Raw genomic sequence first — 12,091 nt, 5'->3', positions numbered from 1 at the left:
ACGGGACGGAGTCCAGGATTGCGCCTCTTGGAGTTTTGTTCTTTAGTTGGTCGTCCAGCTGATCCAGCCACACCATCAGGGATCTAGCTGTGCAGGTGGCAGCTATAGTGGGTTTTAGTCCTCCTCCGGCTGCCTCCCAGGCTCTTTTTAGGAATGTATCTGCTTTTTTGTCCATGGGGTCTTTCAGTGTCCCCATGTCCTCAAATGGCAGAGAGAATTTTTTCGAGGCTTTTGCTATGGCTAGATTCACCTTCGGTGCTTTATCCCAAAACAAACAGCTTGGCTCCTCAAAGGGGTATTTCCTTTTTGGTGCTAGGAGGCCCTTTTTTTCTGGCCTTTTCCACTCCCTCTGTATGAGCGCCTGGATTTTATCGTTCATGGGAAATTACCTCTTCTTCTGCTCTAACCCACTGAACATGGCATCCTGAATGGTCCTTTTGGGCCTGGTGTCTACTAGTCCCATAGTGGTTCTGACTGCCTTTATTAAGTTATCCGTTTCCTCTATAGGGAAACAGCTGCGAGCCTCCTCCACAGAGGACGAGGAGTCGGATGACGGGCTATCTGTGCCTGATGAAGAAGATTCGCTCTCCCTATCACTATGATCTGACTCAGGTTCCTTTCTTTTGGGCTTCTTATGCTTTTTGCTTTTTCCCTGAAGGGTTTTGAAGGTGTTTTCTACTTGGTGGACAATTAGGGCTATAAGGTCCGAAGCGAACCCTGGGGATTCCTTGCATATTGTATGTTCAATGCAGGATTGGCAGTGCCTTTTTCCCCACGCCGTGGGGAGCTCCTCCTTACAAAGTGGGCAAATCTTGTGGTTGGCATTCTGCGTGCACTTCTTCCCCTATAAGAGAAGGAGGACAGGCCCTAATTACGGCATATACGTTCACGTAGTCCACTTACCGACCAGACTGAAGAAGGATACTGAATCAGAAGTGGGCCCCGGATCTGCTCGCGGCTTGTCTTTTGGGAACCCTGCCCCACAAGACTCTTTGCTGCGTCTGGACCCCGAGCGGCTGCTGCAGTGTCACTGTGACTGGTCCTTGGCCTCCTTCTTACGGTGCTGCTGCGGTGATTTCCGTGATTGCTGCTGGTGTCCTGTGTCAGAGGACACGTCCAGCAGCTGCTGCTCCTCTGAAGGCTCGGTGCTCATGGTGCCAGAAACAGGCAGCACTGTGCCCCCTGCGAACTTTTAATCAAGTGGGGGGCATGCATGTTTTTTTTTCCCGGGGTGAGCGACGCCTGTGCATCTCTAATCCCCCAGAGATGCTTTGCGCCGCCCACATCATCCGACGGTGCCTCGCCCCCCCAAGTGTGCACTGCCCGGCCTACCCAGAGATGCCTTGCGACGTGTGACGTCGTTTAGGCTGCGCTCCGTCCCGTGTGTGCGCACTATCACCGTCCCCGGCTCCCAGTCATGCATTGTGCCGAGGCTGGCGGAGTCTCTTCAAGCTGCCGGCGCACACTGGGATACTTGCGCTCGCTGGCGCTCTCCCACCCCGGTACCTGCTCCGGCCCAGGGACTCCCCGGCCGCACATGGAGGACGATATCCTGGGAGAGGCGGTCTGCTGGAAGCGCTTCTGCCGCCTCTCTTCCCGCACACCCTGGAGGCCCGCTGACCCCAGCGGTGGCGCCTCGGGTAACCCCCCCAGCTGGGACAGGGGGCTCCCGCTGTCATCCTCCAGACTGGTCGGCCCCGACATCCAATGGTAAGTCTGTAGGTTCCCTATGAGGACAGGAAATCAACTGATGCAGGAGAGAGGTACCGCCTTTTTATCTATAGGTTTCCAGTCCCCGTGGGGCGGATCCCCTCTCTGTGCCGTCATGGGGGAAAGAGAAAATAATCTCTGCAGATCAGTATTAATATATCTGATTCAGGAGCCATTTAATGGGAATCTGTTGATAGGATCAACCATTCTAAACCTTCTATATGAGCATGCAGGTAATAGAAAGTTGAAAAAAATGATACCTTGATATCTGCGACATGGGACTCCAGTGACATGGTGCGGCAGTTTCGGCGGTGCTCAGTGCTGTGGGGGGCTCTCGCAATATTATGTGAAAGCCTGAAGCCCCCGCAGTTCTATTGCCTTGATGCTGTGGCCTCAGGGAAAATGGCTGCCGGAGGCGGCACATGCGCAGATTGAGATCTCGGCGGTGAGATCTCATCCCACATTCTCGGGAGCCGAGATCTCGGAGCCAAGCTCTCAATCTGTGCATGCGCCATCTCCGGTGGCGATTTTCCCAGAGGCCACAGCATCGAGGCAATAGAACTGCGGGGGCTTCAGGCTTTCACATAATGTCGCCGGAGCCCCCCGCAGCACAGAGCAACTCCAAAACTGCAGCACCATGTCACTGGAGCCCCTCGCAGCACCGAGCAACGCCTAAACTGCTGCACCACGCTGGGATAAGAGCGAGATCATCACCTGACTCCTGCTCCCACCACGCTAACTGTAAGTACATTCTGAATATAAGATGCATCTCAGCTTTCCACCCAAATTTTGGGAGGAAAAAGTGCGTATTATAGTCCGAAAAATACAGTATGCGCTGGACACAGATTTCCCTGAGAGTCTACCTCCAGAGCTTATTTTATATTAAATTATTTATTATTATTTATTTATATAGCACCATTGATTCCATGGTGCTGTACATGAGATGGGGTTACATCAAAATACAAATATTACTTACAGTAAACAAACTAAAAATCACAGATTGGTACAGAGGGAATAGGACCCTGCCCTTGCGAGCTTACATTCTACAGGATTATAGGGAAGGAGACAGTAGGTTGGGGGTTGCAGTAGCTCCGATGGTGTTGAGTTGGTAGCGTGGTCATTGCAGGTTGTAAGCTTTTTTGAAGAGATGGGTTTCCAGGTTCCGTCTGAAGGATCCAAATGTGGTGGATAACCGGATGAGTTGGGGCACAGAATTCCAGAGGATGGGGGATATTTGGGAGAAATCTTGAAGGCGATTGGGTGAGGAGCGAATAAGCATGGAGGAGAGAAGGAGGTCTTGGGATGACTGGAGATTACGTGAGGGAAGATATTGGCAGATTAGTTTGGAAATACATGGAGGAGAAAGGTTATGGATGGCTTTGTAGGTCAGTGTTAGTAGTTTAAACTGGATACGCTGGGAAATTGGGAGCCAGTGAAGAGATTTGCAAAGAAGGGAAGCAGGAGTGTAGCGAGGAGAGACATTAATTAGTCGGGCAGCAGAGTTAAGGACGGACTGGAGGGGTGCGAGAGTGTTAGAAGGTAGGCCACAGAGGTGGATGTTGCAGTAGTCGAGTCGGGAGATAATTAGGGCATGCACAAGCATTTTGGTAGATTGAGGGCTATGGAAAGAACGGATTCTGGAAATATTTTTGAGCTGGAGGTGACAGGAGGTGGTGAGAGCTTGGATGTGCGGTTTGAAGGACAGGGCAGAGTAAAGGGTTACTCCGAGGCAGCAGATTTCTGAGATAGGGAAAGTGTGATTTCATTTATTGTGATAGATCACGTAGGGAAGATATGCGAGATGAAAGAAAGATAATTAGTTCAGATTTGTCCACATTGAGCTTGAGGAAGCAAGAGAAGGAGGATATGACTGAGAGACACTCTGGGATTCTGGACAGCAGAGAGATAACATCTGGGCCAGAGAGGTAGATCTGAGTGTCATCAGCATATACGAGTAGACGGTACTGGAAGCCATAGGACTTTATGAGTTGTCTCAGGCCAAGGGTATAGATTGAGAAGAGAAGGGGTCCTAGGACAGAGCCTTGAGGGACACCAACAGAGAGAGGGCGAGATGAGGAGGTACTCTGGGAGTAGAAAATGCTAAATGTGCAGTTGGTTCAATACAGCTGACATAATGGGTCATAGAAAACCTCCATATTCCACCAAGGGAATGAGCAACTCCCAACATAATCCGAACCGACACAGTTTCAGAGCTTCCAGCCCAACATAATCCAAAATCTGCAAAAGTATAATATAAAATACTAGCTGAAGAGCCCGGCGCTGCCCGGGCATAGTAACTAACTGTGGTTAGTTATAGCAAATTATAATTATCCTCCATCCCATAGTCCCATGCCCATATACCCATCATACATATCCACGATCCCATAGGCCCGTGCCCATATACCCATCATACATATCCTCCATCCCATAGTCGAGTGTCCATATACCCATCATACATCCTTCATCTCATAGTCCCATGCCCATATACCCATCATACATATCCTCCATCCCATAGTCCCGTGCCTATATACCCATCATTCATATCCTTCATCCCATAGTCCCGTGCCCATATACCCGTCATGCATATCCTCCATCCCATAGTCGAGTGTCCATATACCCATCATACATCCTTCATCTCATAGTCCCATGCCCATATACCCATCATAAATATCCTTCATCCCATAGTCCCATGCCTATATACCCATCATACATATCCTCCATCTCATAGTCACGTGCCCATATACCCATCATACATATCCGAAATCCCATAGTCCCGTGCCCATATACCCGTCATACATATCCTCCATCCCATAGTCCCGTGCCCATATACCCATCATACATATCCGCCATCCCATAGTCCCGTGCCCATATACCCGTCATACATATCCTCCATCCCATAGTCTAGTGCCCATATACCCATCACACATCCTCCATCCCATAGTCCCGTGCCCATATACCCATCATACATATCCTCCATCCAATAGTCCAGTGCCCATATACCCATCACACATCCTCCATCCCATAGTCAACCATAATGACATCATAATGAGCGGCAGTAGGGCTTGCAACCTATGATGACATCAGCGTCGCCATGGCAACCATTGTGACATCATAATGAGGGGCGGGGCTTAATTCGCACACACTGTTTCCCCAGTATGCAAATAGGGGCATTATAACATCATAATGAGGGGCGGGGCTTGACGCGCACACACTTTTTCCCCATTATGTAGATGGGGGCAAATTTGCTTGGTGAATTGGAACGTGCGGGGTTAAAATTTTGCCTCACAACATAGCTTAGGACGTTCTCAGGGTCCAGACGTGTAACTGTGCCAAATTTTCTGGCTGTAGCTGCGACTGTGCGGATGCCTATCCCGGACATACACACACATACATACACACTTTGAGCTTTATATATTAGATATCTTTTATTGGTAATCATATAAAAACACAATAATCACAGCAATTACAGATGCAATGGTTGGTAAAAGGAGACAAAAAATGACACTCGGAACCACTCAAAATGGACACTAGAAAATGCACAACATGAATCCTGAAAAAGACTGTCCAGAGGATAATAAGTAAACTGCAAGGCGAGCCTCACTTAATAAGTGTACCATTTCCACAAAAGAGCCTATACCCACATGTATGTCTATTCAAGTTTCTTATCAAATGAAGTGCAATATATACCAAAAATAGAGGTTTTTGAGGGGTAACAGGGCTAGCTGATGATTTTGGTGCAGATACGATCTTTTTATCACCCATTATTTCAATTTAATGCAAATGTAGAGGCTACTAAAAATATGTAATTCTGGTGTTTTGAGTTTTTTTCTCAATACGCCGTTTAGCGATCGGGTTAATTCTTTTTTATGTTTTATATTGAGAAGTTGGACGATTCTGAATGTGGCGATACCAAATATTTGTTTGTTCAATTTTTTTATTGTTTTATTTTGTACTGGGTGAAAGGGGAGTGGTTTAATAATTTTTTTTATATTTTTAAAAACATTTTTTTTTACTTTTGGTACCCAATCGGCTCTGCTACATACAGGCGATGATCAGGATTTACGGAACGCTGTCAGAGTATGACAGCGGCATTTAACTAGTTAACAGTCGCGGGTGGATCGCGATTCCTCCCAAGGCTGTTAGAGGCACATGTCAGCTGTTCAAAACAGCTGACATGTGCCGGAAAAGATGTGAGCTCAGCGTCAGAGCCAAGGTCAAAGGGAGGGAGTCCTACATCGGTGTACTCTTACGCCCGATGTTGGAAAGGGGTTAAATATTAACAAAATCATAGATTTATCTGGAATAAGACTTTGTATTGCAGAGAGCAAGGTATAATTTTATTTAGCTTTCTATGACCTGCATCCCCATATAGATGGATTGGGAGAGTTGACCTTACTGACAGATTCCCTTTAATTATTCCATAGAAGCCATGTGAAATAAATTTAAAGAATCATGAAATACACTCTATCTAGACTGAAGTGAATACCTATTACAACTTATAAATCTTCCAAAAGTGCATCCTTATATGGCTTTAGGAAGGATAAATTACTGAGATTGAATTGGCACATGATGTTATAAGTTAAACTAGAATATCAGTGTAGCAGCATTAATCAAGCAGTAACACTAATGTAAGACGGCAAACATATAACCTAAACCTATTACCCATGTGTGCAATAAAAGGATGCAAAGTCACTCACTTATCACACTCAGTTATCAAAAATGAACATTATAGACACTTTTTCAATAAAAAGTATTTTACAACAACAAAAAACAACTCAATTTGTATAAAAGACACAACAGTATAAAAATGTATAGCTGACATTTAGTAAACATTGCGAACATTTAGTGATTTACCACCAACTTCGTAAATCTAAGGGTATGTGCACACATAGTTTTTGTCTCTGCGGATTTTGTAGAGAAAACAGCAGGTAAATCCGCAGGACAAAGACCTGCGGTTTATCTGCGGTTTTGCCTGCAGTTTTGCCCTGCGGTTTTACACCTCATAATGGATGAGGTGTAAAACTGCAGCGTTTCTGCACCAAACAATTGACATGCTGCGTTTTGAAAACCGCAGCAAAACCGCGCGGAAAAAAAGGCAGCATGTGCACAGCTTTTTTTTATTTCCATAGGAAATAAAGGTACTGTACAACGCAGCAGAATCTGCTGCATTTCAGCAGAGCCAAAAACGCTGCGGAAACGCAGCAGAAACCGCAAAGTGTGCACATACCCTAAAGCTTTTTCCAAGTGGCCCTAGTAGAATAATTACCGTACATATCTCCAGGACCAGCTATATTGGTATTCATCTATCAGGACTATTTTACGCATTATTATTGTTTTTATCAAATTTAATATATAATTTTCTTGCATATTTTTTTCTTGCCTTTAGAATTAATTTCTGTGCAGAATTCAGAATTATTGGAACTAATCCACATGTGGATCCCCTGTCACATCCGCTTCAGAAATCCAAGTTTAAAGGGAACCTGTCAGGAGCTTTAAGGTCATCAAAATAATTTCCTTGCTGGGTAGGGTGGAAAAAGTGAAGTTCAAACATACCCTTCTGGAAGCAAATTATTTTTGTCATTGCTGAGAAAATCAATCTTTATGTAAATGAGGTTGCAAGTGCACAGAGAGGGCGCCAATTCCTGGCTAGAGGAATGATCCTCCACATTATTCCCCACAGAAGACAGAGCAGATGAGAAGTGATTCAAGCAACACGGAAGTGGCGCTAAGCAGGTAATGAGAGAACATTGATACTGAACTCTGGGCACGTCCAACCTGATTTACATAAATATTGAAAGTTGAATTTCTCAATATTGGAATATCTATTTGCCGTCAGGATGGCAAATTTAAACTTGTTCTTTACCAAAAAATGTATTGAAAAAAAAATAAACAAACAGTGGAATCCTGAGTATGAATGAGAATACAACGTAGATGATGGAGAGCAATGCAATACGACTAATTTCTATTATTTAATCAAACCATTCTGCACATAAAACCATTCCAATGAAATAACAAGGGTTAGATTGCTTGCTAATTTATAGTTTAATTAGACAGAGAAGGAAAGAGAAAAGAAGGAAAGAGAGAAGGTGTAGGAGAGTGAAAGAGAAGGAAAGAGAGGCAGAGAAGGACAGAGAGAAAGAGAAGGAAAGAGGAAGAAAAGGAAGGAGGCAGAGAAAGACAGAGATAAAGAGAAGGAAAGAGGCAGAAGAGAAGAAGAGAGAGGATAGAGAGAAAGAAAAGAGAGGGAAAACAAGGAAACGGAAAAAGGGAAGGAAAGAGAAAGAGGAGAGAGAAGGAAAGAGAGAAAGAGAAGGACAGAGAGAAAGAGAAGAAAAGAGGGAAAAAAAGGAAAGAGGCAGAGAAGGACAGAGAGAAAGAGTAGGAAAGAGGAAGAGATGGAAAGAGGCAGAAAAGAACAGAGAGAAAGAGAAAGATACAGAGAAAGGGAAGGAGAGAGAGGATAAAGAGAAAGAAAAGAGAGGGAAAACAAGGAAATGGAAAAAGGTAAGGAAAGAGAAAGGGAAGAGAGAAGGAAAAAGCATGAGAGAGAAGGAAAGAGAAAAAGAAATTAAGATAGACAATTATAGCTAATTTTCAATTTAAAAAGGAACATAACACAGCTAATTGTATTAACAGTAATTGCAGATATTTATCACCACGTTTCACAACACGATACACAGATTTTCTATTCAAGCATACACCATTCCAGCTGACTTTGCAATTACGTGAGGTTAAAGTCATGAAAACGTTGCTCTAATCTCTGACAAATAAACATTGCAGATATAGCAATTAATATGGATTTCTGTGCTGCAAAAATGACATTGCTTTAGTTGCACATGGAATAACTGTAGCTCGGCTAGATCTGAAGCCTACTGGTAACACAGCATGTGGGAATCCATGTTTGGTTGAAATGCTAAACACATCGGCGATTAACTTCTTTCTACAATACACTTTAGAGAACTGCTGTCTTATCAGAAACGTGTTCTTGCTGACAGACATTATGCAACATTATTATTATTATTATTATTATTATTATTATTATTATTGTTGTATGCACACTAAATTGCTTGATCTATGAATCAAATTCGATCTTTATCAGAAGCTTATAAGTCACGAGCTACTACAGTGAAGCCAATGAGTGATTCTATTACCATAAAAACTATCAGTGAATCTACAGAGCTACTACATCTAACAAAGCTTTCCTACAACTGGATAGGAGTAAATAAAGTGTAAGTAAAGAATAGAGTACTTTTAACGATATGTCGAGGTGTGTAAAGCCCCCGTCACACACATCGAGATCGCTGCTGAGTCACAAGTTTTGTATCGCTGTGTGTGACAGGTATCAGCGACCGGCCGCCCCCCGCCGGGTATCGCTGATCGTGCTCGAAAGCCCTGGACATTTTTTTGATCGTTGGTCTCAGCAGGCGGGAGACCATCGATCAGTGAGCTGGAGCTGGTATCCAAGGTAAACCGCGGGTAACTAAGCGCGCGCGTCACTTACTTAGGCCTTTTTCACATTTCCGCTTTTTGACGTCAGTCAAAATCTGCCAGTTTGTGCAAAAAATGGATCCGGCCCTTTTTTGGCGGATCCGCTTTTTTTCCCCATAGACTTGCATTAGTGGCGGATGCTGACTGACGGTCTTCCGTTGGATCCGTTTTTTGACGGATCCATGAAAATTTTAGCGGTTCCTGGGCGGACCAGACGGACCCTGCAACGTTTTTTTCGATTGACGGTCCGCTATTTTTAAGTGTGCATGCCCGGATGCTTTGCTCCGGGAAACATTTTAACCCTGAAATACCATCCTGGACGCGGCGAAATTTCTCTCTCTTTTCCAGGCCGCGGTTGCATCCTCCGCGGATCCGTCAGAAAAAGTGGTCCGCTGACATCCGTATGTCAATAAACGGAGGCGGATCCGTTCTTTTATACCTTTGGCAGATTTCAGCTGACCACTGACAACGGAAATGTGAAACAAGTCTTACCCGCTGTGTACCTTGCATACCAGCGTGCTGGCGCTTGGAGCTGGTATCCAAGGTAAACAACGGGTTTCTAAGCGCCGCGCGGCGCTTAGAAACCCGCTGTAACCTTGGATACCAGCTCCCAGCGCCAGCACGCTGGTATCTAAGGTACACAGCGGGTAACTAAGTGACGCGCGCGCTTGTTACCAGCGTCGTCGCTGGTCCTGATCGCTGGTGAGATCTGCCTGTTTGGCAGCTCACCAGCGATCATGTAGCGACACACCAGCAATCCTGACAAGGTCATATCGTTGTAGGGATCGCTGGTGCGTCGCTATGTGTGACGAGGGCCTAACACAAGTTAAAAGGCCCCTGTTGTTTCAACAAACTTTGCATAAATGAATACTGTAAGTAGATGTAAAAAAAAGTTGTAATATATTTTAATGAAGAAATATACATCTATCTCCACTTATGAGCCACTTCTTCTCCTCTACCACTCATAAATACAGATGAAATCTGACTGGTTGAAGATAAGATGGATTGTCAGCTCACCTAGGGATCAGATTATATGTGGGAATAATATGTTAGTGGGGAGCAAAACTAGGAGAGGCACTTGTAGAGAAGGATCTGGGTGTAATTGTAGGTTGCAGGTTAAATAAGAGTGTCAGTGTCAGTGTCAATCAGCAGCTTCTAAGGCTAGCAGAATATTGTCATATATTAAAAAAAACTTTAACCTACAATAGAAGGAATATATCCCAGCATAAAGATATGTATGAAGGTGCAATCAACAGCACTACCCGAGCAGACAAAACGAAATAGTACCAAGAAAAAACAACTTTGGGTAATACAAAATAAATATACCAAGGTTAATTATCAAATCCATGATTTTATCAAAGACACCACATGATAGACCGGATAAAAAACATGAATGTACAAGACAAGAATAAAAATTAAGAATGACAGAAAGAGCTTAAATAGAGGAGGCAGAGAAGCATCAGCAGCATAGACCAAAGTATAGTACCAGGTGAAAAATGAATACCGGTAAGTGAATAGAGAAAGTGCAAGTGCACAATAAAAGTGACTCAGGCAATAATAGTAATCAATCATGAAAATGTCACACTTTGGAACTAGTAAATAGAAGTAACACTGAGTTACTGAACCAATATAAACAAGTAACATCAAAAGGCAAGAGTATAGGACCTGAATAGTTGAAAAAGGAGTTTCTAACCCGGGATCATGCTGTGGATGCTGCTGCCGCTGTCCCTCAGTCCAACATGCGTTTCAGACGAGCTTCCTCAGAGAGTGAACAGGATATTGTGATATATTGAAAGAAGACTGGACTAGCGGGACAAAGACATAATATTACCAATTTATCGCTTTACCCCCATCTTGAATATGCAGCTCAAATCTGGGCACCAGTTCATATAAAGGATGCTATAGGGTTAGAAAATATACAAACAAAAATCCTCTCCCCCGCCAGGGACACCGACTCACTCTCGGCTGTGGATCTCGTCCCACACTTCCTCCTTCCTCTCCGACTGCTGCCTGGGGTCCACGCACTGTGCTTAGGGCGTGCGCTGTCCCTCCTTCTTAAAGGAGCCACACGCAATCTTAAAGTGTCCCCAGCCAATGCCCGGGAGACACTTACTATTCACTACAGACAGTGTCAGGTCGACACCATTATACTGATTAAAATGATACCTTGGTTGATGAAATCCGTCTTGTGGTTGTTGTGTAATATTAATTTTCAATTTTGAGTTAATGATATGCTCGTGCTCCGGGGTGGCCTGTGGGGGGTCGTCATGTGGTGCCCTGATTAGCAATTTATAATGAATAGCTATCAGATCACCTCTATATACACCGATAGCTGCTACTGCACAGGTCATTTTCAATTGGATTTTTTTTAAATTTCAGGATAACCTCAACCATAATAATTATATGCACATTACACATACGATTATGCTGCAGCACAGGTGCTACGGCTGACGCCTGCCTGCAGAAGGATTTTTTTTTCACTATGTATATATAATATTCATTATGCAAACTAGGGGGCAGGTCAGTGAGGGATCAGTCACCTGTCAGCAGTCTATATTATGAATACCTAATCAGAGCACCACATAAAGACCCCACCACAACCCCACCTTAGAGCATGAGAATCTCATAAACTAAAAACTGAAAATAAAGATTAAACAACAACCACAAGATGGATTTCATCAACCAGGTATCATTTTAAACAGATAACGGCGCTGACCTGACACTGTCCGTACTGTGCACAATCCTGCTGACAGGTTCCCTTTAAGGTACCTCCACCTGCATTAAGGTGCCTGTGAAACACAGTTGTTCCCAACATGCTTGCTAGTTCTCAGGTCCCTGTCCATTAGTTCCCGCTAGTTCCGCTAAATGTCTGTCCATCCCTGTATTTCAGCCG

At 44.2% G+C, this 12,091-nt stretch overlaps 1 protein-coding gene across 5 annotated transcripts in view; it reads right to left on the bottom strand.

Moving 5' to 3' along the window:
* AMPH (amphiphysin) overlaps positions 1–12,091 on the bottom strand; it is a 312,840-nt gene that overhangs the window by 146,506 nt on the left and 154,243 nt on the right. The gene's annotated exons all lie outside the window — the stretch shown is intronic.

The sequence above is a fragment of the Dendrobates tinctorius genome, unplaced genomic scaffold (genome assembly GCF_039654945.1).
Source record: "Dendrobates tinctorius isolate UK_male_01 unplaced genomic scaffold, ASM3965494v1 ptg000162l, whole genome shotgun sequence".
Taxonomy (NCBI): Eukaryota; Metazoa; Chordata; class Amphibia; order Anura; family Dendrobatidae; genus Dendrobates; species Dendrobates tinctorius.
The sequence above is the reverse complement of the archived record's forward strand: the minus strand, read 5'-3'. Positions and strand labels throughout refer to the sequence as shown.